This window comes from Kogia breviceps, chromosome 1 (assembly GCF_026419965.1).
Source record: "Kogia breviceps isolate mKogBre1 chromosome 1, mKogBre1 haplotype 1, whole genome shotgun sequence".
Classification (NCBI taxonomy): domain Eukaryota; kingdom Metazoa; phylum Chordata; class Mammalia; order Artiodactyla; family Physeteridae; genus Kogia; species Kogia breviceps.
This window is the reverse complement of record NC_081310.1, coordinates 10,225,411-10,252,500: the sequence shown is the minus strand read 5'-3', so window position 1 is coordinate 10,252,500 and position 27,090 is coordinate 10,225,411.

Here is a 27,090-nt window from a genome sequence, read left to right as displayed (position 1 = left end):
TTGCTCAATGATTTACTTCAAAAAAAAAAATGGACTGAGAGATCGGTAAATAAAGGGTAGATAGGTAAGATAACACTATTTGAGTGGTAAACAATATTTTTATCAGAATTGTTAGAAAATTAGAATTTACATGTCTTAATACTTCACTAATAAGGCATAGAGGGCTATGAGATATTGGAAAGTGACTTGATGGCATTCTTTCCATTTCTGTTAGGTAAAAAATAATAATTCAGGAAAATTTAGTGCCAGGACTGCTAATGGTTCTGCCAAATTTCAACCAGTGAGAATCTAAATTCCAATGATAATTTACTGTTTAACCATTTTTTTTTTCCATTTGTAGATCCCTGAACAACTTACAAAAATAGTTCTTCAGACAGGTCATAACAAATTGAATAATGCTAATGGTATCCCACAGACTATATATCAAAAGAATTATGCTTAACCCATCTAACCCAGGGTCAGAAAAATGTACCTTTAAAATTCAGTTTTTAGGGGGCTTCCCTGGTGGCGCAGTGGTTGAGAGTCCACCTGCCGATGCAGGGGACACGGGTTCGTGCCCCGGTACGGGAAGATCCCACACACATGCTTCGGAGCGGCTGGGCCCGTGAGCCACGGCCGCTGAGCCTGCGCGTCCGGAGCCTGTGCTCCGCAGCGGGAGAGGCCGCAACAGTGAGAGGCCCGCGTACCGCAAAAAAAAAAAAAAAAAATTCAGTTTTTAGATGCTTAGCCTGAAACCATGAGAGGAAAATTTTATATACACAAGTAAATCTGATTCTTTTCTTTCCGCTATTTTTCATTTTCCGGTTTTCTATAAAAAGCCTTCTAAAACTTTGTGTTTGTAAAAGAAAAAACATGTCAATAACGAATCCCCAAACACAAAAAGGCCACATCATTTTTCAACTTGTTTGTAACTAATCAGTCGATAGTGTGTTTCTCAAAATCAATCATATTGATGTTTGTTTAGAAGTCTGCTAATTAGCACTCCTGGCATAAGATTTAGGCTCTTCAGAAAAGACTTTTCCAGATTCTTCCAGCAGGTAAAAATATTCTCTTGAATTAATCCTATTCTTTGCATAGACATTCCTAGTCTTTCCAGTTTGGAAAATAAGGCTGACCTTTCTCTAACTGAGAATTGCCAAAATTTTTCAAGCATATTATAAACACATTTTGTAGTCAATGCATTGTGTATGTATGTGAATGAGTTTTCTTAGTCAAACATGAAGACTATTGAACAACTCACACATTGACTATGAAGCAGTACATAATACGTATGATTGAAAATTTATGATTGAATGTGGTCCAAGGAAAAATTAGCCACTATTAATCTATATCAAACTCTTCCTCTTACTGATTAGTTTATAATCACAATACACAACATTCTGCTGTACTTACATAAAATTAATATTTTACATTATGTCCTTCCTTCTTTGTAATGCAACTATCAGAAATTACATGTGAATAATATATAGGTACATCTTAAGCAACCCATATTTTAAGTCTGTGCTGTTCAGCTATGGCTATGAAAATTAAATTAATTAAAAATTCAGTTCTTCAGTTGCACTAGGCACATTTCTTATGCTCAACAACTAGCATATTATAAAAATTTCAATCATTAGAGAAAGTTTTATTAGACAGCACCACTCTAAGACATAATTTTATAAATTGGAATTCACAATTCTTTAGAAAAATGTATTATCACACACAAAAAAGATTATCCCATTTTCTAACAAGCTTATAAAAAATGGGCTAAATATTTTATATTAAATAAGTTCATTTACTTCACAAATTTGGAGAAATTTTAAAACAGCAGTAAATATCTTCAATTAAAAAATAATCTCCCAAACTTTCCTGCTTGAGGAAATATTCCCTTTGTGTTAAAAAATATGCATATTTGCATAGATCTATTACATTAAATTGGCTACTTTTGGAAGCAAAGGAAAGGAAGTAGCTGGAGGAAATGAAGGGGTAGAGCTGAACAAGAGCAAAGACTTAAATGTACCAAGAGCAGTGCATCATAAACCTAGAAATTTGATTAATTCAATCTCTATACCAAAAGTTAAAACAAAATATGATGTAACAAACAGCATGCTTTCCCAGAAATATAGGGAAATTATGTTCTAAGACAATATTCCTTATGCTACCCAGTATATCAGCATTCTTATATCCTTACTAAAATTACTACCCAAAATTCTTTGCTACCCAGATAAAGGCACTTGCTTATTTTCTTCAAATAACAACTTTGCAAATATTGAGTTCTATATAAAGGAAAAACACCCAAAGAAAAAACAGAGTAAACAAAATATCTCATCTTAACTTTACGTCTCCAAATTTAATTTATAAAGCATTTATTTTCATCCAAACACAAAATATTTTCAGACTACAAAACATGTCTTAATTCTGTGAGATTATTTGCTCAGTAGTTAAACTTAAATATATGCATAAATTATAGACAGTAATATATTTATTGAAATGTAATAAGATTAATCTTGTAGATCCTAAAAATATCACAAATTCTACCCCAAATGTTCTACTCTCTGTCCATTTTGAGACTCATTGCCACGCAAAACTCAACTATACATTGAGACTGGATTTACAACAATCACACAGGATGCAAATATGTAGCATTAAAAGGTCAATTACCAAATCTTCTGTGAACACATCAGAAGCAACAGGAAGATTAAGACTGAAGATAAAATAGTTTCTACATCAAGTGGTTTCCAGTTTGTATGGATATAAACATGGTCCTTGGTACTCTTCCTATGACAACTTGCATTGAAACTATTTATTTAATTTTTCTTCTATAAAGTGCTAATTACTTATTCAATACAAACATCCTTAAAATTAGAAACAGAACATTCACCAGCTGTTTGGCACTGTACAAGACACTTAACTAGTCTAGGCAACATTCTTTGTAAAAAAAAAACGTTGTTGCAATAAATGATCTAGAAGGACCCTAGGCTTCTCTGTTATATGCTTATCTCAATGACTTAAATACAATGGTGCATTGAAAACTCCTTCCTTAAGATAAAGATAATATATCAGCAAAGATTTAATTATACATGGAATTCACTTTGGAGACAATATTTATAGATTAGACAATTATTATGAATAAGATATATGAATTCAAGTTTTAAGGTATTATTGGAAGTTATTGTTTTATTTTATGAAATGGGAAATTAATGTTTCTTCTCATTAAGGATTCCAACTAAAACAGATAGTGTTTTCCTTTGCCCTTTGTATTCTATTAGCCAAATATCTATTCTTATAATTTTGTCCATAAATATTATGAAGTCATTCAAGTGAGAAGTTACCATTATCTCTTATTTGTCTTTTAACATCTCTTTAAACATTAACTTATGCGTGTAAATCTTTATTTTTTCATTTCATTACTATATGTTTCAAAATCTGAAACTATGTTATATGACTTCAAAATCCTTTTCTAAATTGAGGCTTAACATTATCGTTCCACTACTGCTTATTTTTATTTTTCCTGATTATTAAAAGATAGATTCAAACAAAGCAATAGCAGTTAAAACACACTTGGTTTCAGAAAACTGTGTATACACCCCCAGTTATTTGCCTTTGCTTACTTAATATACGCCAAACCTGGTGTCTCCATTTTATTACTTCCCAATCACTTTTCAATTTATACTGCTTTGACTTCACTCAGGACTCTAATAAAATGACCCCTCTGAGTTTACTAAGATACCTTAATTTTGCAAAATCTAACAGACATTTTCCAGTTATCATACTTAACACGAGTGACATTCAATATTCTAGTGGACCACTCTTTGTTTCAATCATGTCTGTGATACTGCATATCCCAATTTTGATTTTCCCCTGTTGTCTCTGACTGCTTCTAGTCATACTATTTTGCTTATTCATCACGTCCTGGTTTCTTCCTACATCAGTTACTCCAATAAGAAAAGAGAAACCAACATTAATTTGAACAAGGAAAGCTTAACATAATCTATAGCATGCGATCTCCCTCCTACTGTTTTAAATTTTACTGGGCCCAAGTAATTATCTCTGCAATGAACATGGATACAGAGAATTACGTCTTCACCAAAAAAAGAAAGCAATGATGCAAGAGTGATGTAAAATGATAATTGGAAATTATCCTTTGGGCTGATGAGAATGTAGGTAAAATGGACATGGTGGCAAATAGAAGAGCTTATTTTTATCTGAAAGGGCAAGCATTCCTTATCTCTGCAGTTCTGTCCTATTTTCACTATGCTGGAATCTGGTTTCAGTGTTGTAAGATCTTCTTTAACTTTTTAAAGAAAATCTAAAAGCCAGATTCTTAAAGCCAAAATTTAAAATGGTCTCTAAAAAATAAACACAACAAAACATATTCTTAGCCCAACAAATACATCTATAAGACATACTGAACCAACAGAGGCCATCACGCATGTATATAGATATATATAATGTATGTGAAATTGGGCCTTTAGAGACATGGTCTAATCCAGAATAAGAGAAGAGAAGACAATATCAATCTTGTGATTGTCCAATACAACCCGTAAAATGATCAATGGGAGGCTGTTTGTAACCTAAGATGGAGAAAATACAAACCAAGAAAGTGGAGCTCAGCCGTCTGGGTTGCTTTTTTCTGAGAGCATTTTCTTTCCCGACAGAGGCAGCTGAGAATCTTTGTTATAAGTGGCCTGGCAGGATTAGGAAAACAAAATGTAAATTCTAGTTGTATAAAGAGCTGTAGTCTAGGATTGCAGAAATACAGGTGAACTCCAAGTAAATTGCTCCGCAGCCATCATGGAATCTAACTAGTAGTGCTTCCATGTAAACAACGGTTTTGTAATTTCTAGAGGTTTGAGGCAACATCAACTGACTACTCCCTATTATTAAACTTCTCATAGTTTTCCAGAATAATAGTTTCAGTACTATCTCTGAAATCTTAGGGAGTTTACTACGGTTGAACTATATAGTCTGGCCTTCCCAATTTCTCAGGTAGGTGATAAATGATAACCAAGAAATCATAGGTCAGAATTTCATCATGTTTTCTGTGCTACGGGAATAGAAATACTAATAAAAGCCTCCAATTCTTTCTGTCACTGGGAGTTGTTGGCACTGAAAAGTAACTTCTTGATATTAGACTATATTGATGAGTAGAATCGTTATTAAATGAACCACTGGGGAAAGTCCTAGATCACTTTAGTATGACCAGAATAAAAATAGTTACATTATTAAGTGTCTACTGTGAACAGATACTGTGGTAGACATTTGTTAAGAATCAAAAGGGAAAACCAAAGACAGAAAAATGGTTTGATCAAATTCATGTTTCTATTTTGTTTTGTTGGCTTGTATCTCCATGTTAGTCACTAAGGGCCGCCTCATGCTTCCTACCGTGGTAGATGTTTTCTGTATATTCTTTCAACTGACTGCCCCCCGACCCTTCCAATTAAAATAAAACAAAACAAAAAAGGCTGATGGTCAGAAGGTTTTAAGAACTTGCCAATATCACCCAACTAATAAACGGTAATCCTGGAAGTTTCATGGAATATATTTAAACAAAATAATATTTGCTAATTAACCTACTTTTTTTCTTAAGTCATACGAAAGTACACTGTAATAAAGTTAAAACCTCAAACAAAATCATTATTTTTCATCATGTAACCTTTTAATTAAGCTACTTTTTTTGTCAATAAACATCACCTCACATTATAGCTAGAATATGATGATGTTCATAATTTCCTTGAGGACATATTATAGGGACCATTACACAAAAGTACATTAAGACTATTTTCTAATGGCTTTGTGAGGTATGCAATGTTTTCATAAAGCATGGGTTACACCTAAATCTCATACCATCTCTTGAATTTCATAAAGTAGAATTTCTTAGTACTAATAACATTTTATAGGTGACATTTCAAATAACGTGTCATACCAGTAAAATTGTTAAACTCCGTAAACATGTAAAACATTTTTAGATAACTGAAATCCTAATTTTGTTACAATTCACATAATTTTAATATCTGTCAAAATACTCTAACCCTTTGCATAAAAATATTTTTATATGACCCACTTAATTTTTAATCTGCTTCACATAGGGATGAATTTCTTCATGTAAAATATTTTATTACTTTTACTTATTTCATTAAAAAAAATTATTTGGATGGTAAAATCAATTTAACCTTGAGTCCCTAGGGAATATAAAAACAAATTTTCTTCACGTTAACTAATGTTTAAATAAAAATAGTATAAGAAATCTGGAACTAAACTTTTTCAATTTTGGTTTTTCTAAAGTGTTTTTTTAAGCTGTGATCAACCCATTTTATTTAGACTTTCTGTTGGTTCCATAAAGTACTATGAGAAAAATTTTATTTGTATTTTCAACTTTAAACCATTCTGGCTTTTACTTTTATTTGTCTTTAATTTACAAATGTTAAAGATTCATATAATTTATGTAGTTCATATAATTTCTAATTCATACAAATTATATAGTTCTAGTTTTACAAAACTGTCATATATAACACTATATACACACATACATACACACACTTTATCTATCTATCTGGATTTAGATCTAGATCTCGATATATGATGTTTTTGAGAAAGACAATCATTCTAGATATATCCCATTGACTTGTTTTGGATATCACTGTATTAAAATATGTGTTATCTCAAATAGTATGACAATGTTAAGTGTTATAGTGCTTTTATCACTACGTTTCAATTAAATAGTGCCATTAATACAGGACATTGGAAAGTAAATGGAAAATTTGGGGCCAATCTATTTAATCGATACATGAGCAAACTGAACAAACATCTTGTTACTACCTCATTTGGGGATTAAATCTTAATTTTCCCGATGACTGTTTTCTTTCCTCTGAGCCAGTCTATTTCCCTTCACTGCTGTGAGAAAGGTATTTGGAGTACAACAACAATGGTATACAGCGCTCACATTCTGGTGTCAGAGGCAGCTTCTTAAGCTTTTTTTGTCTATAATAAATACAGTGATACGAGAAATATTAGAGTATATGAGAGTACAAAACGAAGAAAGGTAAGCAAATTAAGTTATAAGTCAATTTGAGACACGGCACGAAAGTTACCAGATGGAAAGGGAAGAGGTGAGGAAGAACAATGATTATCTGTAAATCCCAAAGAAAAGAGAGTGGTGTAGGGTTCATGTGTAAAAGTGAAATAAGAGTAACCCTACTTTCTATAATTTGTGTGACAGTAGTGTGATATAGCATATAAGTACACTAGCACGATGCCAGGGACACTTTAAAACCTTGTGGGAGTTGTGCTGAAAACATCCTCCTCTACGTAAAAGCCTGATTTTCATTCCAGAAGGGAGGAAGCATTGTTCCTACCCCGGGATTTTCCTGTACCTCATGGGCCAGAAGAGCGTTACATTGCTATTTATCTGAAAAGGAGACTGGGAATCTTAATGTTTAATGATTCAGCTTCTTCAATACAGACAAGCAAGGTAGTTGGAACATGTTTTGCATGATCCCATCTACAACACATGCAACAAACCTACACCCACAAAGAGTCACAATTAAAGGATTTTAATGAGTCATTCACATAATGATTTTTCAATTTAGGAAATCTCCAGCAATAGATGAGTAGAAGGAAGTTACAGATACAAGATATCTATTTTCTCTGTGAAATAGGAAGAAACATCACTAATGAGGTAAAGAGGGAAGTGAAAAGAGTTTTTCAGAAGATGTTTTGACAGTTTCCATGGAGAAAGTAAGAGATGGCTAGGGAAATATAGAACAATTTCTAGGAGCTATTGACGCTTGAGATCATGACAACATTCCTCCCAAATATATTACATAATAACTTTCAGAAAAAAAAATTATATGCTACTTAAATTTTTAGAAAAAATATTTACTTTATTTTTTAATTTTAGAAAAAAATATTTAATATAACATGAATTATATAAACATATAATATATAGTCTATGTACCTAAAAATGGTTGAGATTATTATAGATATCCTATTTATATTCCATGAATTTAAAGTCTTATTTGAGATAAATAGACTGAATAAATTATTTAAACCAGTTTTACATTATTTATATTAAAGGAAATGAGCAGGATATGTTGGAAATTTAGTGTAGAATTTGACCTGTCATAAGCAAATTATTTTCATTAGGTAACAGCAGGAAATTTTCATTGAAACCAATTTTTAAGACTTTGACTGACAGTGACCAAATTTGGCCTTTATCCTAAGGTCAATTAAATAAACAGAGATTATCACCACTCTCAAAAAAGGAGTAGATCAATCAAAAAAAGTGAGCATTTCATCTAAAGTTTGTTGTCTTGAAAATATAATATCCAGAGAACATTTTAATTCATGAGCATCCCAAAAAGGCTTTAAAAACAAAATATAATAAGTCAACATATATACAAAAGACAACTTATCTTTTGAGTTATTTGAGATGATTCTGATATATCTCAAATCAAATAGCTACAACAATTTAATTTAGATCAGATTTACTACAGAAAATATTGATTTTGCATCCATTGAAATAATAAGTGAGGCACTGGGGTATATATTGCAGCTATACCCATTTGTAAATAATTTCAAATGGGAGTAATGGAAATTACTTACTTAGGTAAGTAATTACTTACTTAGGTTCTAATTTAATATGCCTCTGAATTACAGTAAATAGTCAACATAAATGCTACTTAATTTTTAAAAAAGTGTTATCCTATTTTTGAGTTCCATTTGAGGCCTGCTGAAAGAAATTTTGAATTCAAAAACAGTTAATTAAAGAAAGTGTCTTCCAAATCTAAATATTGGTATAGGTACCAAACCTGTCAAATACCATGTGTCTTACTGAAAAGGAAAACAAAGTAAACTGAGAGATATTCCATGTTTATTGATAGGAAGATTCAATATTGTCAAAATGCAGTTCTTCCAAACTAGATCTATAGATCCAAAATAATCCCAATCAAAATCTCAGCAAGTTATATTCTGGATATCAACAAACTGATTCTAAGGTTATATGGAGAGGCATAAGACCCAGAATACTCAACACAATATTGGAGGAGAAGAACAAATTTGGAGGACAGACACTATCTGACTTTAAGCCTTACTATAAAGCCACAGTAATCATGACAGTGTGGCACCGGGGAAAAAGTAGTCAAGTAAACCACTGGAATAGAATAGAGACCCCAGAAGTAGACCCACTGAAGAGAAAAAACAGTCCTCCTGTAGATCATCTACTGTCAACTAATAAATTTCTGACACTTCTGAACACCAAAAGTGTTTGTGGGTAGTATTCCACACCAAGAAATTCTGCAACTCCAGCTGGTGTTCTACAATTCAGTTCAGTTCTGACACTATCTACCTAGAGTTAGCATCAGATCCCACAAGTTAAGAGCTCAGTCCCACAAGATTGTACCCCTCTCCACTTCAGATGTCAATTACAAGTCCGTGTTGTTATCTGTGCTTCTAACCAATTGCCTATAAATCAGAGGTTCCCAAGACCCATTCCTTGGGTTAGATTAAATCGCTAGAGTGGCTCACAGAATTCAAGTAAACATTTGCTTACTTGATTACTGGTTTATTATAAAAAGGATATGACCCAGGAAGAGTCAAAGGGAAGAGATGCACACGGGAAGGTATGTGAGAAGGGACTAGTGCTCCCATGCTTTTGGTGCATGTGTACTCTCCCTGCATCTCCAGGTGTGCACCAACTTGGAAGATCCTTTTAGGTTTCTATGGAGGCTTCATTACTCAGGCATGACTGATTAAATAATTGACCATTTGGTGACTGATTCAACCTCCAGCCCCTGTCCTTCCCCTGAGGTCTGAGATGGGACTCAAAGTTCCAACCCTCTAATTACATGGTTGGTTCCCCTGGCAACCAACCACCATCCTAAGAGGCTTTTAAAAAGTCATCTCATAACATAAATTCAGGAGTGGTTGAAAGGGATACGACTCTGGAGATATTTTAGGAACAGGGAACAAAACTAAAAATAACAAAAGATGCTATTATGGCTCTTATATAGGAAAATACAAGAGTTTTAGGAGCTAAGGACCAGGACAGTGAACAAGTAACAAATATGTATTCCTTATCATAAATCACAATATCACCCCAATGTAAATATAATCAACAGATGTTTATTAAAAGAGCAAAGGCAACACAAAGGAGAAAAGATAGTCTTTTCGACAAATGGTACTGGGACAATTGGACATTCACATGTAAAAATGAATCTGGACACAGACATTATACCCTTCATAAAAATTAACTCAAAATGGATCACAGAAATAAATGTAAGATGCAAAACTACAAAAAGATGACAAAGGAGAAAACCTAGATGACTTTGGGCATGGTGATGACTTTTTAGATACAACACCAAAGGCATGATTCATGAAAGAAATAACTGACAAGCTGGACTTCATTGAAATTTAAAACTTCTGTCAAGGCAAGCCAATAGAATGAGAGAACACGCCACAGAGTGGGAAAATATATTTTCAAAAGGTATATCTGATAAAATACTGCTATCAAAATATATAACTCTTAAAACTCAACAATAAGAAATCAAACAACTCGATTGAAAAATGGGCCAAAGACCTTAATGTGCACCTCACTAAAGAAGATATACAGAGAGATGGCAGATAAGCATATGAAAATATGTCCAAATTATAGTTATTAGAAAAATGCACATTAAAACAATCAGTTATTATAAAAATGAAAATTAAAGCATATGAAAATATGTCCAAATTATAGTTATTAGAAAAATGCAAATTAAAACAATGCAAATAAACAATAATTTTTAAAATTACAATCAGATGCTGCTAAATACCTATTAGAATGGCCAAAAATCCAGAACACTGACAACACAAAATGCTGACAAGGATGTGGAGCAACAGGAACTCTCATTCATTGCTGATGGAAATGTAAACTGGTACAGCAATTTTGAGAGACAGTTTGGAGGTTTCTTGAAAAATTAAACATATTCTTACCATGCATTCTGGAAATCATGCTCCTTAGTATTTACACAAAGTATTTGAAAACTTATATCACAGAAAAACCTGCACATGGATGTTCATAGCAACTTTATTCATAACTGCCAGAACTTGGAACCAATCAAGATGTCCTTCAGTATGTGAATGGATAAATCAACTTTGGTACATCTAGATAATCGAATATTATCCAGCACTAAAAAGAAATTAGCTATCAAGCCATGAAAAGATGTAGAGGAATCTTAAGTGGATATTACTAAGTGAAAAAATTCAATGTGAGAAGTCTATATACCATATGATTCCAACTACCTGACATTCTTGAAAAGACAAAACTATGGAGACAGTAAAAAGACCAGTTGTTGTCATATTTTTATGGGTGGGGGAGGGATGAATAAGTAGAGCATGGATCATTGTTAGGGAAGTGAAAATGCTCTGTATGATAGCATGATAGACACATGCCCCAACCTATAGAATACACAACATTAGAAGTACACCCTAAGGTAAGCTATGGACTTTGGGTGATTAGATCTGTCAATGTAGTGTACAACTGACAATGTGTCAGATGTAACAAATGTACCACACTGGTACAGGATGTAGATAATGGGGAAGGGTATGCATGTGTGGAGGCAAATGCTATATGGAAAATCTCCATACCTTCTTCTCAATTGTGCTGTGAATGTAAAACTCCTTTCAAAAAATAATCTCAATATATATATATTTTAAAATTGGTCGATTATTTAATAATTTAATAATACTTATTTTATAAATGTGTATGGTCTCTTACAAATTATAGGTAAAATATTTTACTTTGTGTAGCTCTTTGCAGCGCCCAAATTGATTTTACCCATGGTATATCATTAGCCAACATAACTACATTCAAGCTCAGCTAATGTTTGTTGGACTGTGCAGGTGATGAACCCACAGATCAGAGGCATTAAATTTCTTACTCAAAATCATGTAATTGGTAAGCAATTTAAATCACTTCTTCTTACACGAAGTCAATTATCTATATTAAAACACTCTTGTCTCTTTAATACCAATACCATATATATATCTGATTAATGATCAGTCATTGCTGTTGACAAATATGCATTATTATGAGTATTTACATTCATACTTAGCTTCATTTTTCATGGTTTGATGGAAAAGTTTAATTTTTAGAAACATAAGTGAAAATGGTAGATGACAGATATTTTGGATGCTCTTTGTTATTTTGTTGTCATGGCATAAAAAATTCTCTTTCAAACACATCATATTTTATCCAAACAAAATGGTAATTAACTATTAGAGGCATCAGGAAAACCTTGTTTTGGATGTCTGAGTAACAGGCTAAGAATAATTTTCTCTCTCCAACTTTCCTAAAACTTTCACTCTTAGTGATATATAAAGTCTAGCAATTTTTTTTGTATTCATCCTTGCTTAACTCTTCCAAAGTTATGCTTAAAAATAACTTGTTAAAAAATATGGGGTACAATTTTAAATTAGAGTTGTAACGTTCTAATAAATTAGCTATTTTCCTACCACTTTGAGCCCATCATGTGAAAGCCCTTGATTTCTGTTAAGTCTTGTTAAATAGCATTTTAAAGTCATTAAACTATTGTAAAATACTTTACATCATTTAGAGGAATATAAATCACATAAAAGTTTGTCCTTTAGAGAGCACTTACAAATCTAAGTGTATGCAAGGATGTATAAGTGCCTTTACAGCATATTGTAGCACTTTTTGCATGAATTACTCAGGAAGGTAATAGTTTCTACTAATTATTCCCAATGTAGTTAACTGGTGAATGTTACGAAAATAATGCCGATGTATAGAATGAAGGACAATTTATCTTGTATGCTTCTAGGAAAACAAAACAAACAACAAAGAACAAAATAATAAATGGTCTCACAGGACTTTTTTCAGTATTGCCTGATTCATATATTTATGAATATGAGCTTTGTTTAAATTACTTGATAAACTGCAGTTCCCTTAATAAATCCCCAGGAAACCAAATCTTCAGTGCTCCTTTGCAGATTATGTTGTCATCAGAAAGGCTGCTATACACAAGTCAGCAGGCTCCTGGGAAGTCCTCAGTATTCTTCTGAAGTTTGCTTGAATTGCAACGTGGAGCCTTACGTGAGATATACCAGGTACCAATAAGTTTACATGAATAAAAGAGAACTATAGATATGATTTTTGTATAGGACTATGTGCAGACTATTTCTCGTGCATATTTGGTATTGATCACAATGTTGAACTATTTTATTTCTCCTTTACCTTTTAAACAAAAATCTAATTAAGATAAAAGAATTCTAAATAAAAAGAAGTATTCAATATTATAATCTATATTCTGGACACAGCATTAACAATGTGAAATTTGAATAAGTAATTCAACTCTCCTAAAATATTTAATATAGCATCTATCTTGAAGACTGTAAAATCTGGATGTCTAAGGCATATTTCGGGGCTACTGTAGGCACATTGTATCGTAATACATATTTTCAGGTTTTAGTTGAAGGACTAATTGAGAAGAATATAATTGTTCCTAATGAAAGGCTTTATTAAATAACTTCGAGATAACTGTCTATTTTCTATCTAAACTCTTAATTTATAAATACACTTATTAAAAGTGTTTTTAATCAAAATTCTTCAACTACTAACTTTATATTCCTGTACAAATGAAAATTATATTGTTGAGGATTAAAAGGGTATTTACTGGCCCATAAATCTAAGAAATTTCCCACCACTTATATCCCTGGAAAAACAAACAAAAATTACCAGAACAGCAATTAATTTTAAAGACACATCATTAAACCCAAAGGTGAAAAATACAGAAAATTATAAATTATCTAGATATCTGTACACAAAGTATAGGTAAAACAATTATTCCAAACTCATTCATGCACAGTGAAAATACAGAATTAAATGCACACACACTCATGCGCCCACATAACAGAATTAGGCCTCATGACGAGAGCAAATAAAGAGCAATCTAGTGGCCAATATTCTGGTCTAGATCTGGTTATAAATCCAAGAAAAACGAAAACGCTAATTTGAAAAGATACATGCACACCAATGTTCATAGCAGCATTATTTACCATTGCCAGCAATTGTAAAGTATGGAAGCCACCTGTTGCTAAACGAAAGCAACAGATAAATCCATTATATATATATATATACACGCAACGGATTACTCCTCAGACATAAAAACGAATGAAATTTTGCCATTTGAAGACACACGGATGGATTGGAGGGCATTATGTTAAGTGAAATAAGTCAGACAGAGAAAGACAAATACTGTATGATATCATTTACATGTAGAATCTAAAAAATACAACACACTAATGAATATAACAAAAAAAGAAGCAGACTCACAGATACAGAGAATAAACTAGCGGTTACAAGTAGGGAGAGTGAGGGGGGAGGGGCTATATAGGGGTGGGAGAGTGAAAGGTACAAACTATTGGTTGTAAGACAGGCTACAAGCATGTGTTGTACAACATGGGGAATATAGCCAATATTTTGTAATAATTGTAAATGGACTGTAACCTTTAAAAATTGTATTATTAAAAAAAAAGAAAAAGAAATGAAAGCAGAGGAACCAATGCTGTCAAGGAACTTGCATTCGGACAGAGGGGTGGACACTGGTGCCTCCAGGCAAGGTGGTTTCAAAAGGTTCCGAGAGGGTTAGTATGCAATATTTATTGAGAAACTCAAAAAGGCTTCATACATGAAATACTGCTTCATACATGTAATAACCCTTTTAAAAATAGGTAGGATTCCTCGAGTTAGAATGCAGCATAAGTTAGGCAAAACTACCAGCAAAAGAAAAAACACAGACGATAATGATGTTAAAAAACAGACCAGTAGGGCTTCCCTGGTGGCGCAGTGGTTGAGAGTCCGCCTGCGGATGCAGAGGACACGGGTTCGTGCCCCGGTCCGGGAGGATCCCACGTGCCGCGGAGCGGCTGGGCCCGTGAGCCATGGCCGCTGAGCCTGCGCGTCCGGAGCCTGTGCTCAGCAACGGGAGAGGCCACAACAGTGGGAGGCCCACATACCGCAAAAAAACCAAACAAACAACAACAACAAAAAAACAGACCAGTAAAGGCCTAACACCAAAGGAAGCTAGTGCCTGGTTATGTGACTCTGGGAAAATAATCTTCACAACTCTCAAATTCACTAAAACACTAAAAAAAAAAAAAAAAAAAAAAAAAAAAAAAAAAAAAAAAAAATCTGGTATGTTACAGGTTAGGCTTCTGTTCTGCAGACAGACCTGTGTCTGCTGCAAAGACAAAAGAGATCAGATGGACATTACAAAAGAACAAAACAAAAAGAATGGAAAAGGGAGCTTTCTTGAAAGATGTGGAAAGATATGACCAGATCCTCACCCAAATAAGAAAGATTACCAGCAGTAGGATACAGTGGTATGGAATTTTGACCACCGAGTAGAGGAAAAATCTGATTACCACAATCCGCTGTTTTCAGTTAACTCATATCCTTTACCTACATTAAAGGCAACTGTGTGCTTTAACTGTTGGAATTTTTGTATCAACAATTGTAGAACTTATGTCAGTCACGGAATGTAAATTAGAATGACCATGATATATATACAATTTCTAATTTTCAGTTACACTTTCTGAACTGAAGAGTTGTTATAGATACCTTTAACAGCCCTATATATAAATACATTCAGAAAAGCTAAACAAGGTGGAAATTAGTAAAATGAGTCAGGAGGAAGGAAGAAAAGAGAGGTAGGAACTGTAGTGAACTAGAGAATGTATGCTCCATATCAAAGTATTCAAGTTAAGCCTGTGCAGTTGTTTTAAATTTTAAAAAACCTTTGAACTATACTTTGTAACTCCTAAACACATTTTCTAGTTTATCGTAAGTATGTATGACACTATTGCTCTTATACCTCAATAAAGCTGTGAGAGCAGTGGGGGTGGTAGGATGGGGGATGGGGAAACCCAAGGGTGCAGCCACATCAAGAACATCATGCAGGATAATCTAGGAGAGGGGTCAAGCTGGGTATGGGATTAGCAAATGTCCAAAGCTCTTGAATATTATGAAAACTAGATTGAACTGTATCCTGAAGATGTAACATGTCACTCATCCATTTTAAGCTTTAGAGAATGACAGGAACATATTAATATATCTGAAAAACTGCTGTGGCAACAATATGCTGAGTGAATTGCAAATCAAATGCATGAACTGCCATCTCTGCCTCAAAAACATGGGCGTTGATAAATGACTCACCCAAGGGCAGGAGGCTGAAACGGTTTGGATAGAATCAGCACTCAAATCATTAAAAATATATATATATATTTTGTTGCTTCATATGTCCTACGCATAGTTTAATTTACCAGCAGAGAGAGATTGTGAAAAATCAAAACTACTCTATGATACACTATTGTATCAATTCCTTTGTGAAAATATTTGTAAATGAAAAGCAGAGAGATAAGGAAGTCAACATCTAAGCAAGTATGTGTAGTTTTTGAGAAACCATAGATTTTTGAGAAATTGTTGGACGTTTACCTTCATATTTTATGAGTAAGAGCTTTCATTATTACTGAGACATTGAAAGTTACTTCAAATATTATTTTCCCAAAATGCAAGAGGTAAATTAAGAAAATATTTTGCTGAAATTGATTTTTTAATTTGATTGTATGTTTCACTTAAAATTCATTTATTTTGTACTAAATGTTAAGAGTTTTTCTAAGTGAAATAATTTTTCACTGTCATCAAAATTATAAGGAAAGTAGACATTGAGTATCATTTGAGTGAAATGGTGAATGTGTCAAATCCATTTTAACTAATGTATCAATTAGTCCAACACTTAATACTGAAAGTTTTCGTAATTGGAAAACATTCTCTTCAAAAGATAATAAATTTACTCCCAAAGATGTCAGGGAACTGCACATATTTCAACTTTCCTTACCTAATCAAGAGGAGAATTTAAAATTAATTAACTATTAGACTGCAGAATGCTCCTCTATAACTTATATCTGAGAGAATGTTTATAACTGAGTGAAATAAACTGCAGAGCAAATATTTAAATGGTGTGAACTACTAAATGAAACAACTGCTAAATGTATGAAAGAATGTTGCAGACTCTGAGCAATTATGACACCTACACTTACTCAATTTTTTTGTAGCCAAGGTAACTCTTCCTCCTGTCTGTCTATGTTCATTTCAATTTAATTACTCCCGCTTGCTATTTTACTGAGCGTGATCTTCAAAATTATGCTACATTCATCTGAGTTATTAAATATACTTTGTGTGTTGTTTTACTAGAAAGAGAACAAAATACATCTTTTCTATTCCTTTAATATAAAAGGATTAAAAAAAAATCTTCATTTACACCAAAGCCAAGAATTGTGGGATGATAATGAAGACTCCCAACAGGAATTATAAGCAGAGATGAAGCCAACAGAGTTTGCCATCAGTTTAAAGAAGAGAGAGGATTGTTAATTTATTATTTTTGTTTTTGTTGTTATTAATGAAACATGAATGTGTATGCATGCATACAACCAGCAGTTTTTAAGTGTAAGAGTCAATATTGGTAAGAATTATCTATCAATAGTTGTTATAATAATATTTAGAGGAACAAATAGGGATATATTTTGAATATTTTTCACCGTTATCTTAAAGACTTGATCTATTACTAGATCATTTTGGATGACTCCTTTACTTGAGAGAAAAGAAAAACAAATGATATCTTATAGTCTATACTGGGCTGAAGAACACGACCCATTCACATTTTCTTCCATCTCTGGAATTATCAAGTACAAAATAGGCTGTGTTCTTAGTCTGTAACTATCAATGGAACAGCAAATAAATTAAAACCCTTTCTACTTGGGTAATCTTCAGCATTTATCTCACTTAACATTTCTTTTCTTGTCTATTGTCTAGTGGAATTTCTTAAAGTTGGTGATTATCTCAGTTTGGAGGTTAGCAAAGGATAGCAAGCATTGAACCTGTGTTATTTGTGTTCTGAGTTTGATGACATTTGTAAGTTTAGACACATCAGTAATAATGAAGAAATATACGTAGATTTTTAGATTTGTTTGTTAAATTTGGGGGAGATGAATAAGTTGAGCCAATCAGAAGTAAACCCTGCTTAGACGTGAAAACTCTAATAGTGACAGAGTAAAGTTGGAAACAGTATTCTACTAGGTTGGCCAAAAAGTGCCTTCAGTTTTTAAGTAAAAATAAAAGACACATTTTTTTTCATTTTCACCAAGAACTTTATTGAACAATGTATTCACCCTTTTGTTCCACTACCTTCTGCCATTTTTCAGGCAACTTCATAATAATCCATCTTCCTAAAACTTTTTATCTTTTTGAGCAAAGAACTGTTCCAGGTGACTTTTACAGTCTTCCAGGGAATTGAAAATTTTTCCTTTAAGAGGATTTTGTAAGGACCTAAATGAATGGAAATCCAAAGGTGTGATGTCTGGTGAGTACTGCGGATGAATCAGAACTTCCCAGCCAAGCTGTAACAGTTTTGGCCTGGTCATCAAAGAAACATGCGGTCTTGCATTATCCTGATGGAAGATTATGCGTTTTCTGTTGACTAATTCCGGACACTTTTTGTCAAGTGCTGCTTTCAGTTGGTGTAACTGGGAGCAGTACTTGTTGGAATTAATTGTGTGGTTTTCCAGAGGGAGCTCATAATAGAGGACTCCCTCCATTCCCTCCATATATACATCCCCTTCTTTGGATGAAGGCTGGCCTTTGGTGTGGTTGGTGGTGGTTCATTTCTCTTGCTCCACGATCTCTTCTGTTCCCCATTATTTTACAGTATCCACTTCTCATCGACCATCACAATTTGTTTTTAAAATGGAACATTTTCATTACATTTAAGTAAAGAATCGCATATGGAAATACGGTCAAAAAGATTTTTTTTGCTTAACTTACGTGGGACCCAAACGTCAAAGCGATTCACATAACCAAGCTGGCGCAAAAGACTTTCAGCGCTCGATTTGGATATTTTGAGTATGTTGGCTCTCTCCCATGTACTATAATATTGATTGTTCTCAATCAGTGTCTCCATTTAATTGCCGTCAACTTCAACTGGCCTACCCGACCGTGGCGCATCATCCTGTGAGAAATCTCCAGCACGAAAATTCACAAACCACTTTTGACACGTTCGATCAGTCACAGCACCTTCTCCATACATGGCACAAATCTTTGTTTGTGTGTGTTTTGGTTGCGTTTTTACCTTTCTTGAAATAATAAAGCTTAATATACTGAAAATGTTGCTTTTTTTCTTCCATCTTCAATATTAAAATGGCTACACAAAAATTCACCAATTTTCATGACTTTTTTTAAATGCACACTGATATGAGAGCTGTCATAGTACAGTCTAACAAAATTGTTTCGAATGAAGTTAAACACAACTAAGTGCTACTGGAGGCATCTTACGGGAGAAAATGAACGAACCTTTTGGCCAGCCCCGATCCATTGACGAAGCTCAACATGGAACTCCAATTGTCACGAAAAGTTAAAAAGAAAACACTGTCCTGGTAGGAGGGCTGAGCAGTAGTCACATGATGGATGTCTTATGATACGTGTCTTGAATGCTCTGATTATTTTCTACCTAGGTCTACTAACTACCTTTCCTCCCTTAAAATATAAATAAAACTGGAAGTCCAAGCTATACTGCTGCATTGACGTAGCTCCAAAACAATTGTCATGTTTAAGACAGGAGAGTTGCTCTTTCATTTATAACAGTCCAAAAGTAGCCAGGGGATGAGTCTCCAGGCATGGGAGACCCCACTATTCACATATGTGTCTTCCATCTTGACAGTTGTGCTTTTCCAGCCTGTGAAAGAAGTTTTATCTTTTATGAAATAATGTTGACATTACTTCCACTCTCGTTCTAAGTTCAAGACATTCCATCTAGATGGCCATGTGGCTTGATTTAACATAAAGGTAAGGTTGCAAAAAGAATAAATGTAGGGAGAGATTTTATCAGTTTGGGCCATAGGTACTTAGGGGGAACTCAATAAACGTGTAGTAGATTCTTCTTCTTAACATCAGTATTATTAAATATTATGATCCTTTCTGAGTAGCTATGAGAATTGACATTTTTACAATAGTGAGGGTTTGCACATAACTTCCAGTATATGCTTCAATTTATTTTATTTTTAATGTCACTTAATAGGCATGTGTGTGTGTGTATCGCAGAGATCTGTTAAGCTATTATTTGTTAGTGTTGGTAATATTGTGAACATGGATTCCCCCCTGTATTTCTTAAATAAGTACTTTTGGTGTATATTTTACATTTTAAAAAATGAAATGTTATTATAATCTTTAATTGTTTTCCCATGTCTTAAATCGGGCCTTCGAAGTTGCAATTATATCACACGAAATAATGGCAATTTGGTCTTAGTCATCCCAGCCTGCAGTAACCACATACCACAGACTGGGTGGCTTACACACAGACATTTATTTCTCATAGTTCTGAAGGCTGGGAAGTCCAGGATCAAGATGTCTGAAGATTCCAGTGTCTGGTGAGGCCCTTCTTCCCGCAAAATAAATATTTAGATGATGGGAACTATTAAATGAAGCAACAGCTAATGGTATGAAAGAATGTGTTATTAAATATTTTTTCAGTATCTCAACATATACATATTTTTAAATATTAGATGTTATTAGAAGGAATTTGAGTCACAAATTTTTATTTCAATAAATTACACTAACAGGTTTCTTCTAGAAAAATATGTTGATATGCCTTGCCTGATGTAGATGCAATTTGCAGAATAAATGTTTTTGACTTTTTTATTGAGAGTTAGTTGTCTCACACCCTTTTCTCATAGTGTCCTTATTAAAACACAGATAATATTGACTGTAATGTTAATGTACAAAATCTATACGGGTGAATAAGTTACATGGGAAATTCATTTAAAATATATAAATGTGGCTTAGTATTATGCTGTGCAATAAAAAAATCCTCTGAGAGGCCCAGACATACTAGCTCACCCACTTAGCCTATGCACTGAGTATTGAGTCTTCACTCTTTGGTCTCCAGGTTTGCTCTGGATTCAATTTTTCTAAATGTTCACATTCCACATGTATATAAATGTTAATTCTCCTGTGTGATGATGTGCTGGAACTGGCTTTAACTGGCTGTATGTAGGTATATCACACTTGGAATTCGTCGTGGTGGCAACATTTATAACTACAGAAATGCAGCTCCTACAAATTGACTATTCTTCCCACCAGAGGACTGGTTTCTGAACATTTATCAGCATATCACTGGTCCTATATCCTCTAGTCCCTGTCTTCACCTCAAGGATTAGATAATCAGGAAGTTTCTAAATATCTTTCCATCTATTTAGTAATAAAACTCTAGTAACTATCTCCCAGATTCATGCTGATTCAAATGCATATCCCCCAGATAAACAAGTCAATGAACTGTTTTTGACCAATCTCATATATATTTCAAATTAGATACATGCACAAGGTCCTCTGGTCCTAGTATTCTTTCCTTGTGATGCCCTTTTCTAAATAAGTTACAACCTTACATGTTGTAGAAATACCAGATTTATACATTCTGCCCATGTTCCTTACCTACTGAACAGTTCCAGCATGAAAAGTTTCATTTGCAGTATTTACCTTATATTGTGTTGTGTGTATATATATATATATATATTTAAAGGAATAAAGTATTAATATATTTCTTGAAGGCACTTCAGATCAGATTCTGGCTTTCTATTTTCCTCATGACAATATTTCTATTTTATGACCACTATTTTTTTCTCTCACTTAAATCATGGAAAACTTATTGAAACTTACACCAAAGTAGGTTGTATGTTTATATGCCAATCTCTACTGCACATTCACCAAAGAGATGAAACAAATCTATTATATAACAGATTTGCAAAATGTATAACTGTGTGGAAATAGAGTGTGAAGCTTTAGAATGAAAAGCACAAGATCATTCTTAAATACTTCAGTGGGAGTTATCATTATTACTACCATTATCTCGAATTTTGTCATTGTGTCCTCTTAGCTATTGGGTTTGTCACTAGAATAAACTGTGAAATTACATTCAGAAATGCAATTAGGTAAAATTTCTTTGATGGAAGCATGAATATCATCAATAATCTAAGCAATATTTTTTGAAAAAATGTGAGACCATTTTTAATTATTAAAAGTATAATTGATAAATTTAAATAAATTACACAAATGGTATAATTTTAAAATGCTGCTATCCCTAAAATTATGGAAGATTATGTGTATTAACTATTACATGATATAAATGATTTAGAATATGATTGTTGGTAGACTTCAAAAATATATTTCATAACTACATCTACAAATAAGCCAGAAAAGTGAAGTTAAATTGGGAATTTCATCTGAAAAGATTCCTTACTGATTAATGTTAAGAATGTACTTAGTATTTTAAATAGAATATGGTGTAAATACTATTACATGGAAGGTGACCATTTCCAACAGACAAAAATGATGCAAATAACTAAGCAGAGTTACTTTAGTTGATTATGAAGCACTAGGATCAGTTATTTGTTTCTAACAGCAATTCTCAGCACAGGTGAGTGTTAAATAAATTATCAGAATATATGGGTGAAAAAAATGTTAGTGTAATGATTTGGTAATAAAATATTCAATATCCTATTTTCCAAGTAAAAATTAAAATTCTTTGTAGATCTCATAAATAAACTATAAGAATTAAAGGAAAATATGAAATGTCCATTGCTTATTGAAATATACTTCATAAACCTATATTTTTATCATAAAAATAGATTTATTTAAAGCTATATAGTTTATGAAAGGCATTTTTTTAAAATGATGACTTACACAGGTAATCTATAAAGCTCATATTAATTTTGCCCAAAACAAATATCTCCTGTGATTAACATTTTGAAAACATATAATCTAAATAACAGATAAATATAATTGTTTCCTTTTCTTTTCCTTCTTATTTTCTTTTTTAACATGCATAGGAAGTGTGCTTCCTAGGTCTATCAATTAACGACTTCTATTTGATCAGGAAAATTTTTTACCATTATCTCCAAATCCTGTCTTCTCTCCATTCTTTTAATTTTATTTTATTTTGGAACTCAAATTACACATATTTTAGAGTTTCTCACTATAGCTTACATATCTTATCAGAGAAATATTGCACTGGAAGGAGTTAAACAGCAAGGTGTACTCTACTCAAGACTATTGCAACAGGGGTCAGCACTATTACAATAAAGGAGAAAGGTTAAACTCAACTCCACTGAAACAAAGGGCACAAGAATTGTTAAACACTGGGGTGAGCTAGTGGAAAACATTGAGGGGAGAGTGGTCATTGTGATTAGGCCATCAGTGTTTTCTAATCCATGCCTATTGACATAAGGTCCTTACCTCCTACAGAGAGTGGGAGACAAGGGCCCTATCTTCCTTGATGATTACATCTCAAAGGGATGGCTCCCAGGTCCTTGAGAAAGACGTTCCTGGTTTGTGAAACTTACAAGAAGCTGGGAGAAGATTTATACCTGAAGGACAAGAAAAAAATTGTAACTACAAGTTTTCTAAAGTAAATGCTTTAAGATGAGGGAGGTCAAAAAATTATATGCCAACAAACTGAACAAGCTAGAAGAAATGGACAACCTTCTAGAAACATACAGCCCACCAAAATTGAATCAAGAAGAAACAGACCATTTGAACAGACTGATCACTAGAAGTGAAATGGAATCTGTAAAAAAAAAAAAAAAAAAAAAAAAACTCTCTGCAAACAAAAGTCCAGGACCAGATGGCTTCACTGGGGAATTCTACCAAACATACAAAGAAGAACTTATACCAATCCTTTTCAAACTCTTCCAAAAGACTGAAAAGGAGGGAACACTCCCAAAGTCATTCTATGAAGCTACCATCACCCTGTTACCAAAACCAGACAAAGACACTAACAAAAAAGAAAATTACAAGCAAATATCTTTGATAAACATAGATGCAAAAATTCTCAACAAAATATTAGCAAAACAAATGCAACAACACATAAAAAAGATCATACACAAGGACCAAGTTAGATTCATCCCAGAGTCACAAGGATGGTTCAACATTCACATATCAATCAATGTAATACACCACATAGACAAAAGAAAGACAAAAACCACATGATCATCTCAAGAGATGCAGAAAAAGCATTTGATGAAAGTCAACATCCATTCATGATAAAAACTCTTGGGGCTTCCCTGGTGGCGCAGTGGTTGAGAGTCCACCTGCCGATGCAGGGGACGCGGGTTCGTGCCCCGGTCAGGGAAGATCCCACGTGCCGCGGAGCGGCTGGGCCCGTGAGCCATGGCCGCTGAGCCTGCGCGTCCGGAGCCTGTGCTCCGCAACGGGAGAGGCCGCAACAGTGAGAGGCATGCATACCGCAAAAAAGAATAAAAAGAAAAAAAAACACAAAAAACTCTTGCCAAAGTGTACAGAGGGAACATATCTCAACATAATAAAAGCTATTTATGACAAACCCACAGCCAATATAATACTCAATGGTGAAAAGTTGAAAGCCTTCCCACTGAAATCTGGAACACAACAAGAATGCCCACTCTCATCACTTCTATTCAACATAGTACTGGGAGTCCTAACCACAGCAATCAGAGAAGAAAAAGAAATAAAAGGTATACAAATTAAAAGGGAAGAGGTGGGCTTCCCTGGTGGCGCAGTGGTTGAGAGTCTGCCTACCAATGCAGGGGATGCAGGTTCGAGCCCTGGTCTGGGAAGATCCCACATGCCGCAGAGCAAATGGGCCCGTGAGCCACAACTACTGAGCCTGTGCGTCTCGAGCTTGTGCTCCACAGCAGGAGAGGCCATGACAGTGAGAGGCCCATGCACCACGATGAAGAGTGGCCCCCGCTCGCCACAACTAGAGAAAGCCCACATGCAGAAATGAAGACCCAACACAGCCATAAATAAATAAATAATTTAAAATGACATGTCATTTTCAAGTGTTGGCTCATAAAACATTAAAAAAAAAAAAGGGAAGAGGTAAAATTGTCATTTTATGCAGATGACATGATACTATATATAGAAAACCCTAAAGACTGCACACAAAACTACTAGAAGTGATAAATTCATCAAGGTAGCAGGATACAAGGTTAATGTATAGAAATCAGTCGCATTATTTTTACACTAACAATAAAATATCAGAAAGGGAAAGTAAAAGAACAATCCCTTTTAAAATCACATCAAAAAGTAAAATAATTAGGAAAGAACCTGACCACGGAGGTAAAAGACATATATGCTGAAAACTATAAAACATTAATAAAGGAAACTAAAGATGATTTAAACAAATGGAAAAATATGCCATGCTCTTGGATTAGAAGAATTAATATTGTTTAAAATGCCATACTACCTAAAGCAATCTACATATTTAATGTCATCTCTATCAAATTATCCCTGACATTTTTTTCAGAACTAGAACAAATAATCCTAAAATTTATATGGAGCCATAAAAGATCCAGAATTGCCAAAGCAATCCTGAGGATAAAGAACAAAGCAGAAGGCATAACCCTCCCAGACTTCAGACAATACTACAAAGCTACAGTAATCACAACATTGTATTGGCACAAAAACAGAGATAAGGATTGATGTAACAGAATAGAGAGCCCAGATATAAACCCACACATCTACGGTTAATTAATCTTCGACAAAGGAGGCAAAAATATACAATGGAGAAAGATAGTCTCTTCAGCAAGTGGTGGTGGGAAAGTTGGACAGTTGCATGTATATGATGAAGTTAGAAGACACCCTGACACCAAGCACAAAAATAAAATCAAAATAGCTTAAAGACTTAAACATAAGACATGACACCATAAAACTCCTAGAAGAGAACATAGGCAAAACATTCTCTGATATAAATTGTATCAATGTTTTCTTAGGTCAGTCTCCCAAAGGAATAGAAATAAAATCAAAAATGAACAAATGGGACCTAATCAAACTTATAAGCTTTTGTACAGCAAAGAAAACAACAAATAAAAAGAAAAGTCAAACTATGGATTGAGAGAAACATTTGCAAACAATGTGACTGATAAGAGCTTAACTTCCAAAATAATCATAAAGCTCAAACAACTCAATAACAAAAAAACAAAGAACATAATCAAAAAATGGGCAGGAGACCTAAATAGACATTTCTCCAAAGAAGATATACAGATGGCCCATAGGCACATGAAAAGATGCTCAACATCACCAATTATTAGAGAGAAATGCAAATCAAAACTACAATGAGGTACCACCTCACACTGGTCAGAATGGCCATCATTAAAAAGTCTACAGGGCTTCCCTGGTGGCGCAGTGGTTGAGAGTCTGCCTGCCGATGCAGGGGATGTGGGTTCGTGCCCCGGTCTGGGAGGATCCCATGTGCCACGGAGCGGCTGGGCCCGTGAGCCATAGCCACTGAGCCTGCATGTCCGGAGCCTGTGCTCCATAACGGGAGAGGCCACAACAGTGAGAGGCCCGCGTACCGCAAAAAAAAAAAAAAAAAAAAAAAAAAAAAAAAAAAATTCTACAAATAACAAATGCTGGAGAGAGCTGGAGAAAAGGGATCCCTCCTAACACTGTTGGTGGGAATGTAAATTGGTGCAGCCACTATGGAGAACAGTATGGAGGTTCCTTAAAAAACTAAAAATAGAGCTACCATATGATCCAGCAATCCCACTACTGGGCATATACCCTGAGAAAACCATAATTTGAAAAGATACATGCACCCCTATGTTCATAGCAGCACTATTTACAATAGGCAAGACATGGAAACAAACATGTCCATCAACAGATGAATGGATAAAGAACATACGGTATATATATGTACAATGGAATGTTAGCCATAAAAAAGAATGAAATAATGCCATTGTCAGTTACATGGATGGGCCTAGAGATTATCATACAAAGTGAAGTAGGTCAGAAAGAGAAAGAAAATACCGTATGATATCACTTATATGTGGAATATAAAATGTCATAAATGAACTTATTTACAAAACAGAAACAGACTCACAGATATAGAGAACAGACTTGCAGTTGCCAAGGGGTGTGGAGGGCTGTAGGGGAGGGTGGATTGAGAGTTTGGGACTAGCAGATGCAAATTATTATATATAGAATGGATAAACAAGGTCCTATTGTATAGCATAGGAAACTATATTCAATATCCTGTA